Source organism: Protopterus annectens, chromosome 5.part0 (genome assembly GCF_019279795.1).
Source record: "Protopterus annectens isolate FY-2018-M chromosome 5.part0, PAN1.0, whole genome shotgun sequence".
In the NCBI taxonomy this organism is placed as follows: domain Eukaryota; kingdom Metazoa; phylum Chordata; order Ceratodontiformes; family Protopteridae; genus Protopterus; species Protopterus annectens.
This window is the reverse complement of record NC_056735.1, coordinates 1,243,273,030-1,243,292,061: the sequence shown is the minus strand read 5'-3', so window position 1 is coordinate 1,243,292,061 and position 19,032 is coordinate 1,243,273,030. Positions and strand designations below refer to the sequence as shown.

At 36.8% G+C, this 19,032-nt stretch overlaps 1 protein-coding gene across 1 annotated transcript in view; it reads right to left on the bottom strand.

The window, feature by feature from the left end:
- Positions 1 to 19,032, bottom strand: part of TBC1D8 (TBC1 domain family member 8) — a gene marked incomplete in the record, with an annotated part of 2,215,010 nt that overhangs the window by 491,718 nt on the left and 1,704,260 nt on the right.

The following is a 19,032-nucleotide window of genomic DNA, read 5'->3' as shown; positions in this document are numbered from 1 at the left end:
ATACAGAGTTATTATAACCAGAGGGGTTGGGAGGATGGCTTAATGGCTAAGGTGTTTGCCTTACAAACACAAGGTGCAGGGTTTGAGTCTCACAAGGGATAATTGGCTAGGCTTAAAATGGCTCGCAAGGGCAGTTAGCTTAGTACTAAACTATGAACTAAGAGTGACTGAAAAACATAATATATACATAAATTATGTACAGAGTAGAAATCAGAGTTGGTATGCTGAAAGAATTGCAATCAAAAACAGAGTCAGAGCAAAGCATGTACACAGAAGAAGGGAATGAAGTGGTTAAGTTATATGACCAGAGGTACAGCAGTTGCATTTTCCAAGAGTCATGAACTGTGCTTTTACTTCTGATTGAAAAATGGGTTAAGAGGAATGATTTTTAACAAGAGAGAGATTCCCAAAGTTTTGGACCAAGGACTGAGAAAGCATGATCTGTTCAATGAAGCCTAGTCTGTAGGGTTTGGAGGAGAGAACGTGAGTGGTTAAGTCTTCTAAGTCTGTATGTTGGTACACCTCTGAATAGTCTGGAAGCTAACAGAACAGTGTTTCACAGGTAGCCAAGTTAGCACTTTTAATGGTTTTGTAGTGGTGTTCATTTCTTGGGGGGGGGGGCAGCAATGGATCTGCAAATGGCATTTGAAATGGACATTTCTTTTAGAAGCTGCAGCAATTAGTGGTAGACAATATTCTAGCTGTGCCAGTAAGATATCTTTACCTACAGCATTTCTATACGTTCTGGATAGAAAAGTAAAGATCCTATTAGCCCAAAACAGAAGAAAGTTGATTTTTTATGCATCTAGTCCAGGTGGAGTTGGAAATTTAAGAGGAGGTACAACCAAATCCTTAGGTATTTGAATGATGGGACATTTTCCTTTTAAAATATTTGTATTAATTAATACAGATATAAAGTAAAATGAAAACTATGTAAAAGGTGGCTACTATACAATTTGCATTCAGAAAATTTTTATGTATAAAAAGAAATGAAAAATAGAGTCTGTTGTTAACAGGGTTGTGACTGTTCATTCAACAGTTCCTTGAGTTTCATCCAAGTATTATGAGAAGTGGTAATTCAACTAGTTCTCATCCTGAGTTAAGACTTCGTAATGACAAACATTGGTTGCAGTATTTATGAATTAATTCAATGGACTTTGTTCATTTTTTTCAGTTCTCTGTGATTACTTTCCTCGCAATAGATAGGATGCTCCATAGCAGACGATAATTCAGTCTCTTTATACAAACAGATATTGGTGTATTGCATAAAATCAATGATTTAAAGTGAATTGGTCATTCCATCCCAGAATGGTTTAATAATTTTACAATAAAAAAGCACATGCTGCCAATCCACTTTAGTATTTATTTTACATCTCCAACATGTTACTTTTTTTCTTGTACATTAATTCCTATGTGGGGTTATAAATGTTCTGTGAATAACCTTGCATGTAAAAAGTTTTCACTTTATAGAAGTAGTGAGATTTGATGATGTCAGCATAGGTTTTATATCTTTATTTGGATAATTTATAATTTTAAAATACTCAATTTTCCTTAAAACTTTCTCTTGAATATTTAATAATCTTGTATATCTTGGATAGTCATTTTCCATTGGTTTCTAGTGTGATAATAAAATTAAGAAACCAATGAATTTAGGCATAGTTTTTTTAAATTGAAGGTTGCATTAAATTAATTTTATTTTCAATAAGTAATATACAATTCTGTACATCTTACCACAAGTCTTTATTTAAATTAAATTTAACGGATATAAATTTTAAGGACTGCAATTTTTCTCTCACCATCAAATGACTCCAGTATACCAAATTATTCTGAAGTTTATTAATTTTGTGTATGTCAAAAGTACATATACTATTTTGTTTATATGCTATAGGAAATATAAAAAAAGTACTTTATATTCAAGATTTTTATAACTTGTTTAAAAGTTAACATTAAAGAGAGATATGAAGAACTGGTCATACTGTTTCTATTATCTACTATGTAATCTATTACCACCCATAAAAATTTTTACTTATTCAATTTTTCTGAGTATATGTTATTTTATTTGATTCCATACAAATGCTTTCATGTATGTATTTCCATTCGGCATTATAATAGTTTAACTAGCAGGAAATCATTTTAACGATAGAGGAAAATTAATATAGCTCTATGAAAAGCATAACAATTCTACCCACAGACCAATCTCTAACATTGTGTTGTGTTCTAATCCTAACATAGGTTTATTAGGGTACTACAAAAATTTCAGAATCAAAGAATTGAATTCTTTTATATTTTTCTAGAAAGACGTAACACAAGGGATTGTATTATATATAAAGTTTTTGGCAGAATATTCATCTATTAGGCAAAGCCTCTTTTTCATAGAAAATTGAAATGTGTTCCATTTATTGACAAGAGTTTTAATACTAGTTACACTATTAAAATAATTTTCTTCAATTGTATTTTTAATATAAGTAAAATTTTTGTTTTATTCTCATTAAAAGAAAGCTGAGAATTCTACTGAAATATGTCTATTGCATTAAATACTGCCCTAAGGGAGGTTTTATCATTTGTCAAAAGAATTTCATCTGCAAACAATAATATTTTAGAATTTAATTCATTAATCTGCATACCTTTGAAATCCATTCTTGACCAAGTAATTTGCAAATGTATCTATAATTAAATAATAATTGAGATAAAGGGCAGCCCTGTTTTGTTTCTTTACTTATCGAAATAGACTCTGATATATAGGTACCTATTGCAAAGGAATTCTCATAAAGCAAATGTATAAGTTGTAAAAACTTAAGAGAAATTGTACTCCTCTAAAACCAAAAATAAATATTTCCAATTAACCAAGTCAAAAGCACAATTTATGTCCAAACTTAACATTAATCCATCTTTTTTATTCTTAGCTAAACCTATTAAAACTAATACTCTTAATATCATCATCTTCTTTCGGCTGTTCCCATTAGGGGTCGTCACAGCAGATCATCTGTTTCCATTTCTTACTGTCCTCTGCATCTTGCTCTGTCACACCAACCACCTGCATGTCTTCTCTCACCACATCCATAAACCTCATCTTAGGCCTTCCTCTTTTCCTCTTACCTGGCAGCTCTCTTTTCCTGTGACCTGCTAGCTTCATCCTTAGCATCTTTTCCCCAATGTACTCAGCATCCCTTCCTCAGCACATGTCCAAACCAACGTAATCTTGCCTCTCTGGCTTTGTCTCCAAACCTTCCAACCTCGGCTGACCCTCTAATATACTTATTCCTAATCCTGTTCACTCTCGTCACACCCAGTGCAAATCTTAATATCTTTAACTTTGCCACATCCAGCTCAAACTCCTGCCTTTTTGCCAATGCCATTGTCTCCAACCCATATAACATAGCTGGTCTCACTACCTCCTCTTCTTCATCTCTCTTCCACACTCACCATTACTCTGAACTACTGTCTCAAGTATTTAAACTCATCCACCTTTGCCACCACTACTCCTTGCATCCTCACCATTCCTCTATCCTCCCTCTCATTCACACACATATATTCTTAGTCCTGCTGACCTTCATTCCTCTTCTCTCTTGAGCATATCTCCATCTCTCCAGAGTCTCCTCCACCTGTTCCCTACTCTCACTACAGATATCAATGTCATCTGCAAACATCATAGTCCACGGGGACTCCTGTCTGATCTCGTCTGTCAACCTGTCCATCACCATTGCAAATACGAAACGGCTCAGAGCTGATTCTTAATGTAATCCCACCTCCACCTTAAACGCATTATTCACTCCCACCACAGACCTCACCGCTGTTACACTACTCTCGTACATATCCTGTACCACTCTTACATACTTCGCCGACACTCCCAACTTCTTCATACAATACCACAACTCCTCTCTAGGCACCCTGTCATATGCTTTCTCTAAGTCGACAAAAACACAATGCAACTCCTTCTGACCTTCTCTATACTTCTCCATCAACACACTCAGAGCAAACATCGCATCTGTAGTGTTCTTTCCCAGCATGAAACCATACTGCTGATCACTAATCATCACGTCCCTTCTTAACCTAGCTTCCACTACTCTTTCCCATAACTTCATGCTGTGACTGATCAATTTAATCTCTCTGTAGTTACTACAGCTCTGCACATCACCCTTATTCTTAAAAATCGGTACCAAAACACTTTCCTCAGGCATCTTTTCACTTTCCAAGATTTCATTAAACAATCTGGTTAAAAACTCCACTGCCATTTCACCTAAACACCTCCATGCTTCCACAAGTATGTCATCTGGACCAACAGCCTTTCCATTCTTCATCCTCTTTATAGCTATCCTTACTTCCTCCTTGCTAATCCATTGTACTTCATGATTCTCCATCCCCACATCATCCAACCTTCTCTCCCTCTCATTTTCTTCATTCATCAACCCCTCAAAGTACTCTTTGCATCTCCTCAACACACTCACCTCACTTGTAAGTATGTTTCCCCTCATTATCCTTTATCACCTTTACCTGCTGCACATCTTTCCTAGCTCTGTCCCTCTGTTGAGCCAATCGGTACAGGTCCTTTTCTCCCTCCTTAGTGTCCAACCTTTCATACAACTCTTCATATGCCTTATCCTTCACCACCTCTTTGCCATGCACCTCATCTCCTTATACTCCTTGTCTACTTTAATCTCTCTGACAATCCCACTTCTTTGCAAACCTCTTTCTCTGTATACTCTCCTGTACTTCTTCATTTCACCACCATGTCTCCTTGTTGTCCTTACTCTGTCCAGATGTCATACCAAGCACCTTTCTAGCCGTCTCCCTTACTAGCTCTGCTGTAGTTGCCCAGCTATTTGGTAACTCTTCACTGCCACCCAGTGCCTGTCTTAACTCATCCCTGAACTCCACCTCACAATTACCCTTTTTCAATTTCCACCATTTGATCCTTGGTGCTGCCCTCACACTCCTCCTCCTTTTCTTGATCAACGTCATCCTACAAACCACATTCCTATGCTGCCTAACTACACTTTCCCCGGTCACCACTTTACAGCCTCCAATCTCCTTCAAACTGGCCCTTCTACACAAGATATAATCCACCTGTGTGCATCTTCCTCCACTCTTGATTGTCAACCTATGCTCCTCCCTCTTGTGAAAATACTTATTCACCACAACCATGTCCATCCTTTTCACAAAATCCACTACCATCTGACCTTCTGCATTCCTTTGTTTAACACCATACCTACCCATCACTTCCTCATCCCCTCCACCAACATGCCCATTGAAATCTGCTCCAATCACCACTCTCTCACCCTTGGGTACAGTCACCACCACTTCATTCAACTCACTCCAAAATGTTTCTTTCTCATCCATCACACACCCAACTTGTGGAGCATATGCACTAAAATTCATCATTACACCATCAATTTCCAGCTTCATAAACACCACTCTATCCGACACTCATTCCACCTCCAAAACACTCTCAGCATACTATTCCTTCAGGATAACTCCTACGCCATTTCTCCTCCCATCCACACCATGATAAAACAATTTGAACCCACCTCCGATACACCTAGCCTTACTCCCTTTCCATCTGGTCTCTTGCACACACAATATACCAACCTTCCTTCTGTCCATCATATCGGCTAGCTCTCTCCCTGTACCAATCATACTGCCAACATTCAAAGTTCCGACCCTCACTACCACAGTCCTAGCCTTTCTCTTCCTGCCTTCGGCCATGCCTTCTGCCTGTTCTCCTGTTTCTGCCAACAGTAGCCCAATTTCTGCCAGCACCCTGCTGGCTAACAGTACTGGTGGTGGTCGTTAACCCAGGCCACAACCGATCCGGTATATAAATATTTACCGGTGTCTGCATTAATTATTTGGCGGAGTTTTATGCCGGATGCCCTTCTTGACGCAACCCTCCCCATTTATCCGGGCTTGGGGTACAAAGAAATGCACTGGCTTAAGTGTTCCTATTTATTATAAATCCAGTTTGATTATTAATCATACATGGGAAAATTTGTTGTAATCTAGCAGCATGTACAGCCATGAATATTTTGCAACTAACATTTAATAGTAAAATTGGTCTATAGTAGGAACATTCAAATGGATTATCAGTCTTTAATACTGGAGGAAATAAGTGTGTATTTCCAGGATTGAGGAACTTTAGATACATCTTTGACGGTTAAAAAAAAAACTACGTAAAATGCGCAAAGCTTACTTAGGTAATATATAAAGTTCTGATATTATGCCATCATTGCCAGGTGCTTGCTTTGGTTTTAATTTAATTTGATGTGTAAGAACAGGTGGCTTACTGGTTAAGGTCTTCATCTCCCATGCACAAGGTTCGATCCTGACATCTGATCAATTCCTGTTTGGAGTTTGCATGTTCTCAGTGTCTCTGTGGGGTTTCTCTCATGTCCAAAAAACATGCTGTTTCCATCTCAAACTCACCAATGAATGGAGCTGTGCGCAGCAGCACAGATTCTACATGGTGCCTTATAGGGGGAAGAGTTGCACAGACCAACCGCTTTGGGCATCCACTGTGGTGCGCAGTATCCTCAAGATAGGAGAACAGGGATCACGGACTGCATGCCATGGCAGGGTTAGCCACTCGATTGTGTAAAATATGACTCTAGGTGATTTGGTCATGTTGACTAATGTCGCTAAAAATGGCCATGGGTAGTTACTGGTGATAAGTGGGTTGAAGACCCAGCCTACACTGACCTTTGCCCAAGGACCCTTGCTAACTATTGGAGGGGTTTATGTGCCCCTACTGGCCAGTGTGTGCCTGCCATGAAGTCCAGCAGCCCTGGCTCAATAAGCTACTGGCTGGCCGATGTCTAATTGCTCAGCCTGGGTTACCTGGGATAGCTCTGTTGAGCAAAAGCTGTACAGAAAACCAACTGACCTGCCAAACATAAACTGAGAATTACTATGCTTAATGTAGGTTCACTGACAGGACGCACCTTGGAAGTGGATGACATGATGACACGGAGGAGGCTGGATATCCTATGAATCCAAGAGACGAGATGGAAGGGCCACTTGACCTGGGATCCAGACTCTACTACTCAGGTGGGAGCTGGCTAGAAATGGTGCAGGAATTGTGGCAAAAGACAAGCTTTAGAAGGCAGCGTGGGATATCATCAGAATTAGTGACAGACTCATGGCAATCAGACTCCAGTGTAATGATAGGGCAGTATTCATAATCTCAGCCTGTGCCCCACAGCAGAGTTGTGATAATGAGGAAAAGAGTGCATTCAGACAGCAGCTGCAGGACCTACTAGATAAAGCAGGAAAACATGAATTGGTGTTGATAATGGGTGACTTGAATGCACATACCGGGACAGACAGAAGAGAATATGAGGACTGCCTGGGTCCACATGGGTGGGGCAACAGGAATAAAGAAAGAGAAGTCGTTCTAGACTTCTGTCTGGCAAATGGCTTGATAGTAGCCAACACATGGTTCAGAAAGAGTCACAAGATCGCATACAAGAGTAGCCAACATGCAACTTAGGTAAACTTCCTCCTAGTAAGGAAAAGGCACTGGGATAGAATCCATGATTGCAAAGTCATCCCCATTGAAATAGTCGGCTCACAGCATAAACCACTAATTGCCACGATTAGTTGCAAGCAGTGGTCAGAGAAGGCTCTAAGGTCAACAGAGACCAGGCTGAACATCTGGAAGTTGACTGGAGAGAAAATACAGCAGTTCAAGGAATTACTACTCAGGGACCTAGCACCCCAAGAAGAGGAGGAATTAGGAGGAGTTGAAGAAGAGTGGCAGCACCTAAAATCAGCATGTGTTAGGACTACAGAAAAGATATGTGGCCAAGCCAGGTATGGAAATAAGATACATAAGGAAAGCTGGTGGTGGGATGCAGAAGTCCAAGAAGTCATCAAAAGAAAGGAGGAGTGCAGGAAGAAGTGGGAGACAGAAAAGAATGACCAGGCTATGAAGGACTACTGGTTGGCTAACAAAGAAGCTGAGAAAGAAGTTGTAATAGCAAAGAATAGACTCACTGGAGGCACTTTACCAACTTCTGGAAAGTGACTCAGTAAGGGGTACAAAGAAACTATAACAGGTTGCAAGGCAAAGATAGAAAGATAAAAAAGGGAGTCAGACACCCTTCATAAGGGATGTCAGCAACAGCCTGCTCACCAGTCCACATGACATCAAAGGCAGATGGAAGGAGTATTTCCAGCAGCTTCTGAATGAAGAAAACCCCGCAGAAGCTGTACTGCCCCAGAAACAGCCTACGATGAGAGAAGAGACCACCACCTTGGAAGTAAGAACAGCACCAGGGAGGATGAAAACAGGGAAAGTAGCAGGCGCAGATGACGTCACAGCAGATATGACAACGATGAGACAGGGGAGAAATGGTTTCTGAGGGTACTAATAGCAGTGTGGAGAGAAAGACATATCCCAGATGACTGGAGAACAAGCATACTCATGCCAGTATACAAGAATGAAGGGGACATGCACAACTGTGGGCAGTATAGAGGCATCATGTTCCTACCACACTGCATGAAAGTTCTGGACAGGGTGACAAATGGATATGCAGAGTAGTAGAATGTAAGATGGGAGATGAGCAGTTTGGATTCAGATCAGGATGCAGCATAATTGACCCGATGTTTGCACAGAGACAGATACTTGAGAAGAAGCTAGAGATGAGGAGAGTGTCCAACTGGGCATTCCTAGACTTTGAGAAAGCATATGACAAGGTCCCAAGAAAGCTGATCTGGCCAGTACTGCGGTGGTTTGAAGTCCTAGAAACATTGGTAAAATTAGTGCAGGCTATGTACAAGGACCCAGTGACTCAAGTACAAACAGTGTTCGGCCTCACAGAGGGGTTCCCAGTGGGAGTGGGTGTACATCAGGGTTCAGCTCGGAGTCCACTGCTGTTCATACTGGTGATGGATTACATTAGCAAACAGGTTGGAGGGGACAGCTCAACAAAGCTGCTGTATGCAGATGATGTGGCAGTACAGGCAGACTCTGAGATAGAACTTCAGCAAAGGATAGGAGAATGGAATGCATATCTGAAGGCACATGGGATGAAACTAAGCAAAGGTAAGATGGTGGTAATGGCAGCAAATTGGGGAAATCAGAAGAAGCTGAGAAAGAGATAGAAGGGAAGATAGTGGAACAGGTAAACAGCTTTAAGTATCTGGGAGGGGTAGTTGAGAAGGGTAGTCTGAATGAAGAGGTCAAAGCTAGAATCAGAGGTTCTTGCAGCCAACTGGCATAGAGCATCAGGTGTAGTCTATGACATAAGAATGCCAAAGAAGTGGAAAAGTAAGGTGTACAAGACAGTGGTGCGACCAGTACTACTGTATGGTACAGAAACCTGGGCAGTAAAGGCAGAACAGTTGAAGAAGCTAGAGGTGATGGAAATGAAGAGCCTGAGAAAGGTGGTAGGATGCACACTGTGGGACAAATTAAGAAATAAAGGACATAAGAGCAGATGCCAAAGTAGCTCCAATTGCAGAAAAGATCAGAGAGAAGAGATTATGGTAGTGTGGGCACATGTGTAGAAAAACAGAAGACAATCTGGTGAGGAAGATCTGGGACAGACAGGAAGAAGGTAAGAGGAAGCGAGAATGTCCAGCAAAGAGTTGGATGGATAGCATCAAAGAAGATCTGAGACAATCAGGCTTGAGTGTTGAAGAGGCAGGAGTGTGGCACTGAATCAAGACAGCTGGTGACAGTTAACACAATACCTCAACCCCATGTAGAAAAAATGGGAAAAAAGGGGCTGATGATGATGAATTTGACATGCAAGTTCAAACATCGATATAGGCTTATCTAGCAATTTCTTTCGTTCCTCTGTCAATCTATTGTATATTTAGTGATACAACTTTTATTTCTAAGGAATCCATTTCTGGGTCATATTGGTGGATTTTATTAAAATGAGCTCTAAATATTTTCAAAAAGTCCTTCCTTGACATCAGTTACCTCTTTTACTATCAGAAGAATACAATCATCTAATATGATAATATTTAATAAACATTTTTGTTCTTGATGCTAACTTATGCATAGATCTTGGATTTATAGAACAATCAACTTAAACCTCTCTAAACTTTTATCATAGTCTTACGATTTCTAGATACTTCTCTTAAATTACTTATTTCTTTTAACACACGTCCTTTTTGATCTATTTCATTTATCAATTTTTTTTCTTGTAAATCTAACAAATCTTTATCCCACTGCTTTTTCTTATGAGTATACCAATTCTTTATCTTACCATTCAAATATCCTTTTAGAGCATCCCATACATAAATTTCAGATTATATCAGTATAACTGACTTCAATAAAGGAATTAAAGCTCTTTGTTAAGCAATTCTTTAAAATCCTTTAAATTTGTTATGTATGCCGGTATTCTTTTTAATTAAAATGTTATTAGTATTTAATATAAGTTCAAATGTTACAGTATTACGATCTGATAGCAGGTATGTGACAACTTTCACTTTACTTAAACTAAAAATTAGATTATTAGAGATGTATACTCTATCAATTCTAGACAGAGTAGTATGTTTATGGGAGAAATGAGTACAGAAAAGAAAATCCGAATCTGAGAATTCAATATCTTTCATCTGGAATGAATCTACAAACTTTTTAAAGCTTTAGCAGAGGCTGAAATTCTTTGTTTTCTAGTAGTATTGGACTCTCTATGATATAAAATACAGTTGAAGTAACCAGCCAAAATTAAACTGCCTTTTGCTATTAGTATTATTTGTTCTATCTGATGATTAACATTAATAAAAGTGCACATTTTTTCCTTTTATTTCCAATGATACTGAACAAATCATGCCTTTGTCATCATTATGTGCATTTAATATTTTGGGCATGGGTAAAGAGTTTTTCCATTTCTGTTTGTAATGAGAGCTACTTAAGACAGTAAAATACTTTGTGTTAAGTCTATTCAAATCATCTTGTAATAAATGGATCTTTTGTAAAAAAAAAAATTAATTTGTGAAGCAAATAGACTAAAATTTTATTACATTACTACTCTTGCAACCATTGTTTAAGCCATCAATATTAGTAGATGTACATTTAAACCGAGTCACGTACTAGCTATTGACAAGTACAGGAACAAATAATCTAATGCTCAAATGAGATATTAGTATAATACCACTTTTGTAAGTTTAAACTGTTCATTGACAACATGATCCTTATTTACCCTGTTTTTAATAAACATATTAACCAAGATAGTAGACACCAGAAAAGAGCAAAAAATAGTATTAACTTTTAAACATAGCATTATTTTAATCTTCCTTCCCTTCACGTACTCTACTTCTAGCTTGAATAGAATCACCATCTAAACTAACCCCACCAATCAGTTCACAATAAGAACACAACCCAAACAAGCTCTGCTATTCAGAGAAATTCTTTTAAATTGTCTACAATAACGTCACACTTTCATAAGATAATATGCATTACTATATTTTAAATCTATTATTATTAAACTATAGTTGTACATCAATTATCTTTAAAAGATGGCAAAGGCTGGGCAGCCTACATACTGAGTATTGCATAAGAATTTAAACACAAAATTCTTTTGGCTGTCAATCCACACATGGAGTTAAACACTCCTGGCTTGAATAGCAAAGCTATCCAAACCACCTCTAACAGAAGCAAGATCAGCAACATACCATTACTTTAGAACATATTTAAAATAGACAAAAAGAAATGTCAAACTAAGGGAACGCCTTGAACTGATATGTTCTCAAAAATAGTCATAGCTGAGCAATATCTATATATTTTATAAAATATAATATAAGGAAAGAGTAAAAAGATGCTCATTAAATAGCCCGATATGTTCTAAATTCTATATATATATATATATATATATATATATATATATATATATATATATATATACACACACACACACACATATACACACAGTGTTAAGATTCAACTGTTATGCATTAAGAAAAGGACAAATTCAAAGAAATTATATATTAACATGAAAAAATAGAGTTCATTTTCCCCTTTATTTTTAAATCTGAAATGTTGAAAGATATGAGTAGAAGATTGCACTGGGTTATGCAAAGTATTCACACAGCATTTACAGGAAAATAATACACAACTTGTTAGCTGAAAAGTGAGGATCAAAAACTAAATCAACTGTACTTAAAATCAAAAGAAAGAAAAAGAAAGCAGCTAATTAAAGAGCAAAACACCATCATTTCTTATAATGACCAGCTATGACCTGCCCATGTTTTCAGAGAATAGTATATAAAGACAGGAGCAGCATTAAGAAAAGCTACCAATAAACATGCTGCTGCTTTACCACAGTCCAACTACATGCGCAGACTAATGGTATAAGATTCAACTTACTGTTTTTTGTATTTCAAATAGCTACTATACAGGAATTGGTATGGTGATTAAAATCATCTCACATACATAGAGCACATAGCTCAACCTCTATATTTAGATTATCCTATCTCAAAATGACTCTCCAGGACAGGCATCTAGCACTAGCTATGTGTATATAAAAAGCTTTCAAACTCCTCATGTTATCATTATTTGGAATAATCTAGTTTTTGTATTCTTGCATGGTACTTAAGAAAACACATTGTTTCACTGCATTGCTCTAGCAATGAAATGCATTAATCAGTTGTAGTACTACACAGCATACAGTTAAAGCTATGCAATGTACTGTATGCAATCAGCTATTAAGTGTAATGTTCCATAGAAAAGCTGCAAATAAATTCAGGTCAAACATCTAGTAGTTCTTTTTCTTTTCTATTCCCCTTCTCTCCAAAAACAGATGGCTTTGCAAGTTTATAAATAATTTCAAATTGGAGAGAATACATAAGATCATTCCTGAGATGAGTTGAACAGTTAAGTAAAAATGTAAATAAAAGCATATATCCACACAAACATACACAAACCCATGCATTACATATTATCAGGACATACATAACTTATGATCAAATGACCATAACATATACATTCCGAATATTAACATACTAATAAAAAAGTATTGATCATCAAAACTTTGTGTCTGTGCACAGAGAAAAATCTCAATAGTGAACTAAATCAACAGTATGCATGGGGATGGGCAAGCCCCCCCCTGCATACTTTACATCCCATAAAAATATATATGGCAACTTTCAGATCATAATAAAAAAAAAAAAAAGTGTGTTTTATGATCTCACAATTTCTCAACTGTAATGATGTTACTAGCATTATAAAAAAGAGACTGTTTTGCAAATTCAAATTTTACCATACATGTGAGCATCAGACAAAAAATGGATGTAAACAGTAGTCACCACTACAGACAAGAAATCAAGAAAACTCAAAAAATTATAATTATATATATATATATATATATATATATATATATATATATATATATATATATATATGTATGTATGTATGTATGCAAACACACACACACACAATAAATATGCTTTATTCCTCTTCCGATTACCCAGTCCCACAGCAAATCTAACGCACGACTCCCGAATACCATGCTCACAGAAAACAAACGAGACCTCACACAAATGTTCACTATATAACATTTGCATGAGCACATCCATGTAATACACAACTACAGGAACAATGAATGCAAAAACATTACCAACTAAAAAAACAGAACCCACCATACTTACCAAATATCTCTGAAACACACAGTCGCTGCTGCCCAAAGGTCTTCTCCAGAAACAAATAAAGTGAAATTGCAGAAACAAACTGGAAGTCGACCACCACAATAAATGGATAAAAGTATTTAATGTGAACAGATAAGCGCTTTCACGTGTACCAAGACACGCTTCTTCAGATCCTTACAACAGGCATCTTTAAAGTTCAAATATATATACACATTTCTAAAGCAATCAATTAACTTAATTAATCTAACTCTAAGCATGTGATTAAAATCATTCAATTAAGCAAGCCAAGCAATGGCAGATACTGTTACTCTTGTTACAAAGTAGGCAAAGTAAACAGTTCCAGAGTGAAAAAGATTGAGCAGTTGCATAATGAACAAATTTTCTTAGTTAAAACAGCTGCAGCTGATCAAAAAACCATGTATCCTAAAAATTTTATTCAAGCAGTCCTAATGACTGTAATAAATATCCATTCTAAAAGCTCTATATTAAATATGTCATATAAACTAGGTATGCAAAACCACTGAAATAGAATGCAAACTACAACATCAACTTTTTGTCAAGCAGGGGCATAGGATAGCTGCACTTTACTTTAAAACTCCTTGTCTAATGAATGAACTGAAAAACATAACTTATATATAAGTCTAAAATTTATGTACACATAAACAAGAATATAAATATAACAATATGAAATATCCAAACATAAAAATATATATGTGTGAAAATGTATACATATTGATAAAGTCATATATATGGCTTGTTTAATGATGAGCAACTGTGACAAATGAACAACAGTGAACGTGAATAAAACTGAATGTGATCAAGTATCTGGAGATGAATAGATTTCATGTAATGAATAAATCTCAGGGACAAAGGCAAGTTTCAAAAAGATTAAAACATTCAAACGTTAAAATGAGAACCATAAAATGATACTTAGTATCTATAAAATACATCGCCATATACTTTCTAAGTGTGTGTGTAAAGAATGACAATCTGACAAAATGTGCCAGGCTAAAAACATCATGAACACGATATGCAGAACAAATTAACCTCTCTTGTGGTAACATTGTATGTATATCAGGAGGAATGCTGAACCAAGTCTGTATAATAAAATATGTAATATAATGTAATGAAAAGGTGTAATCAAATACAATATAATGAATATATCTGTATACACAACCATAAAATCAGGCATGGTTAAGAAAATTATTTTGCACTACGTCCTTTTAAGGGAGCCCTTACACTGACATATTGATTGAGACCTGGCTCATAATGTGCTTTAAGTTTGAAAATCCAAGAGAGTTCCACTAACTCTAAATCATTGAAATTGTCTCCATCTCTAGAATTGGGTAAAACTGTCTGTAGGATTCTAAATACAAATGAATGTGTTAGATTGTTGACAATATGTTTGGCCAAAGCACTTTTGGTGTCACATTTCCTAATGTCTAAAGCATGTTCCAGTATCCTCTCCCTCAATGTCCTAGTAGTCATTCCTACATAGAACGCTGTACAACTCTGGCACGTAGCTAGATATATGAGATTCTTGCTTGCACATGTGCCATTATGATGGGGTTCAAACCTATAATTCAGCACTGGATGTTCAAACTCCTGAACTGTAGTAATCAAAGTACATGCACTACACTTATTGCAAGGAAAAGTTCCAGACTTCACATTCTTGTTGATACTTGTGTTCTCGTTGAAATTGTTCGATTCTATGCATAGGAGCCTGCTGAGATTTTTACTGTTACGAAATGTATATGATGGTGTGGAACCCACTATTGTTGCAAGCTGTTGATCAATCAAGAGTACATGCCAATTGCTAAGAATGATCTCTTTAATGTGATGAATGTCACTAGTGTATCTAAGGTTGATTCTAGCTCTGGAACTATCAAAGGGTTTCTTGCCCGAAAACCAGAAATTCTTGTATGATTGCCAATAAAAGTAGTCTGTTCATTGCATAGAACCTGATTCTTAACCTTCCTAACCTTTTCTTTGTCATAGCCTCTATCCAGAAAACATTGCTCTAAGAAATCACTCTGTTTATTAAGTTCAACACTATTGTGACATAACCTCTTTGTCCTGATAAATTGGCTTTTCAATATGCTATCGAACACATATCTGGGGTGCATACTGCTGTACTGGAGTAAGGTGTTTCTCCAACATTCCTTTCTAAAATAGTTGTCTCAATCTTATGATTCATGTTCTTATATAACCTCACATCTAAAAATATATGCTCTGTGGGTCATGACATATCGTAAAACTCAGAAAGTCAGTAGTAGATTCTAACTGTTCTATAAAGACTAGAAGCTCAGATGTGCTCCCATGCCAAAATAACAGAACATCATCCACAAAGCGTTTATATAGGCTAATTTTCTTGAAACTGTCATGTGTAAACAAATGTTTCTGCTCCCAATACAGCATAACTAAATTTGTAGTATTGGCATGAGGGGTGCCCATGGCTACCCCCCACTGTTGTAAATACAGTTGGTCTCTAAATTTGAAAACATTATTGGTTAAAACAAGTTCCATAATAGCACATAACAACCCCTCTTCACTAGAGTTGAACTTCTCACTTTTATTTATGATGTCCCTCAGAGCTTCTAAGCCAAAATTATTGGGTATGGCAGTAAATAAATTCTTTACATCCAAGGTCACAAACAGTAGTCCCTCCATATTTGTGTGGTGATAGTCAGTTATACATTCTAGCAACTCATAGGTATCTTTTAAAATAGATGTGGTCTCACTAACTAATGGTCTCAGTTTTTTCTCTATAAAGACAGATAATGTCTCAGTGACCCAGCCTTGTCCCACTACTATGGGCCTCATAGGTGGTGGATATATGCCTTTATGTATTTTCGGCAAGCCTTTGATGTATGGTGTCCGAGGTTTCTCAATGAAAAAGTACTGGTATAAATCATAATCTATTTGTCTACACATTAAATATTCATAAAGCTCTTGGTGTACTACATAAATAATTCTAGTAAGTTCTGAATGACTAATAGGTTTGTACGTAGTAGTCTCCTTTAGTAAGGTGAGCATTGCATCTAGATACACTTCGGTGTCTAATAAAACAATAGCTCCCCCCTTATCTGCTGATTTTATTACCAAATCACTGTTCCGTTTCAAGGAATAAATCCTATCCCATTCAGTGGTATATGTATTGGAAAACAATGCACTATGTTTAAAATCATAATAGTATTTGTATAAATCATCTTCACAAATCCTTAAAAAACATTCAGCTACAGGAGTTAAGGCAGGCGAAAAGTACTCTTTTCTTAAAGCAAGGTTCAGTGGTATTATCAGTGGCTCCATCTGAAGCCTTCTTACTGTTAAAAAGTAGTTTCAAAGAAACATTACGTAGGAACAGTCTCAAGTCTTTCAAAATCTCAGAAATGTTGCTGATCTGAGCAGGAATGTAATTCAAACCTCTATTCAAAAGCTCACTGTCCATAGGAGTTAAAATGTACCTTGATAAATTAACCACTAAGTTGCTCCATTCCTCCCTCGACCTCTCCGGCTCTGTTGTTCTCCCGACAGCTTCCTCTTGAATCTGTCTCTGCTGTCGGACCTCCCCCTCGCTCCATGTGCGTTCTGTACAGGAAGGGGTAAAAAACGTTCGATGTGGGTCTGTGCTATCTTCGGTTTAGCTCCTGTGATGTTTGAAGCGGAGCGTGGTAAAGCTAGCTGATTAGGCGGTGGTGTGCATTCAGAATCCACTGTGGGAGTGACGGCCGCTCTCACTGATGACGTCATCACCCCCAAAGCCGCAGGCAAATCTTTTAAAGCAGTACTGTCATTCAAGTTGGTCATAGGAGCAAACGCTTCATTATTGGAAATATCAGCAGTATTGTTCGTTACAAACTCAGTCTCTCTGTTGTTCCTAACTCTTGGCCATACGAAGACTTGACTATTTGTAAAATCAAGGTAGTCCCTTTGGAGTTTCCGCATTTTAATTTGTTGTAGCCTCTCACCATACGCACAGGTTTGATTTAGCAGAGATTCTATACGTTGTGTGTACATCGCCCCTTTAAATTTGTCATATAGAGTGTTGTATAGGACTTCTGCTTTAGTACTCAGTTCTTTCTCTAGGGGAGAGAAATATTCCAGCAATAATCTGATATAATTATAGCTGAGTTCTAAGTTCAACTGCTGCCACCTCTTCAATAGATCCGGATGGCTGTCGCCATAGGTGGGCATGCAGAGAACTCTCATCCCTCTCGGCACTATTTTAAAATGTAAACATGCTTCTAAGTGTCTTCTTTGCCAAGTAAACCTTTGTAGTTTATATAACATGTTCTCTAACTCCTTCATACTCACATTGAACTCATGTAGGTTGTCAGTCATTATTTGGAATAATCTAGTTTTTGTATTCTTGCATGGTACTTAAGAAAACACATTGTTTCACTGCATTGCTCTAGCAATGAAATGCATTAATCAGTTGTAGTACTACACAGCATACAGTTAAAGCTATGCAATGTACTGTATGCAATCAGCTATTAAGTGTAATGTTCCATAGAAAAGCTGCAAATAAATTCAGGTCAAACATCTAGTAGTTCTTTTTCTTTTCTATTCCCCTTCTCTCCAAAAACAGATGGCTTTGCAAGTTTATAAATAATTTCAAATTGGAGAGAATACATAAGATCATTCCTGAGATGAGTTGAACAGTTAAGTAAAAATGTAAATAAAAGCATATATCCACACAAACATACACAAACCCATGCATTACATATTATCAGGACATACATAACTTATGATCAAATGACCATAACATATACATTCCGAATATTAACATACTAATAAAAAAGTATTGATCATCAAAACTTTGTGTCTGTGCACAGAGAAAAATCTCAATAGTGAACTAAATCAACAGTATGCATGGGGATGGGCAAGCCCCCCCCTGCATACTTTACATCCCATAAAAATATATATGGCAACTTTCAGATCATAATAAAAAAAAAAAAAGTGTGTTTTATGATCTCACAATTTCTCAACTGTAATGATGTTACTAGCATTATAAAAAAGAGACTGTTTTGCAAATTCAAATTTTACCATACATGTGAGCATCAGACAAAAAATGGATGTAAACAGTAGTCACCACTACAGACAAGAAATCAAGAAAACTCAAAAAATTATAATTATATATATATATATATATATATATATATATATATATATATGTATGTATGTATGTATGCAAACACACACACACACAATAAATATGCTTTATTCCTCTTCCGATTACCCAGTCCCACAGCAAATCTAACATACGACTCCGAATACCATGCTCACAGAAAACAAACGAGACCTCACACAAATGTTCACTATATAACATTTGCATGAGCACATCCATGTAATACACAACTACAGGAACAATGAATGCAAAAACATTACCAACTAAAAAAAACAGAACCCACCATACTTACCAAATATGCAAAGCACAGCATT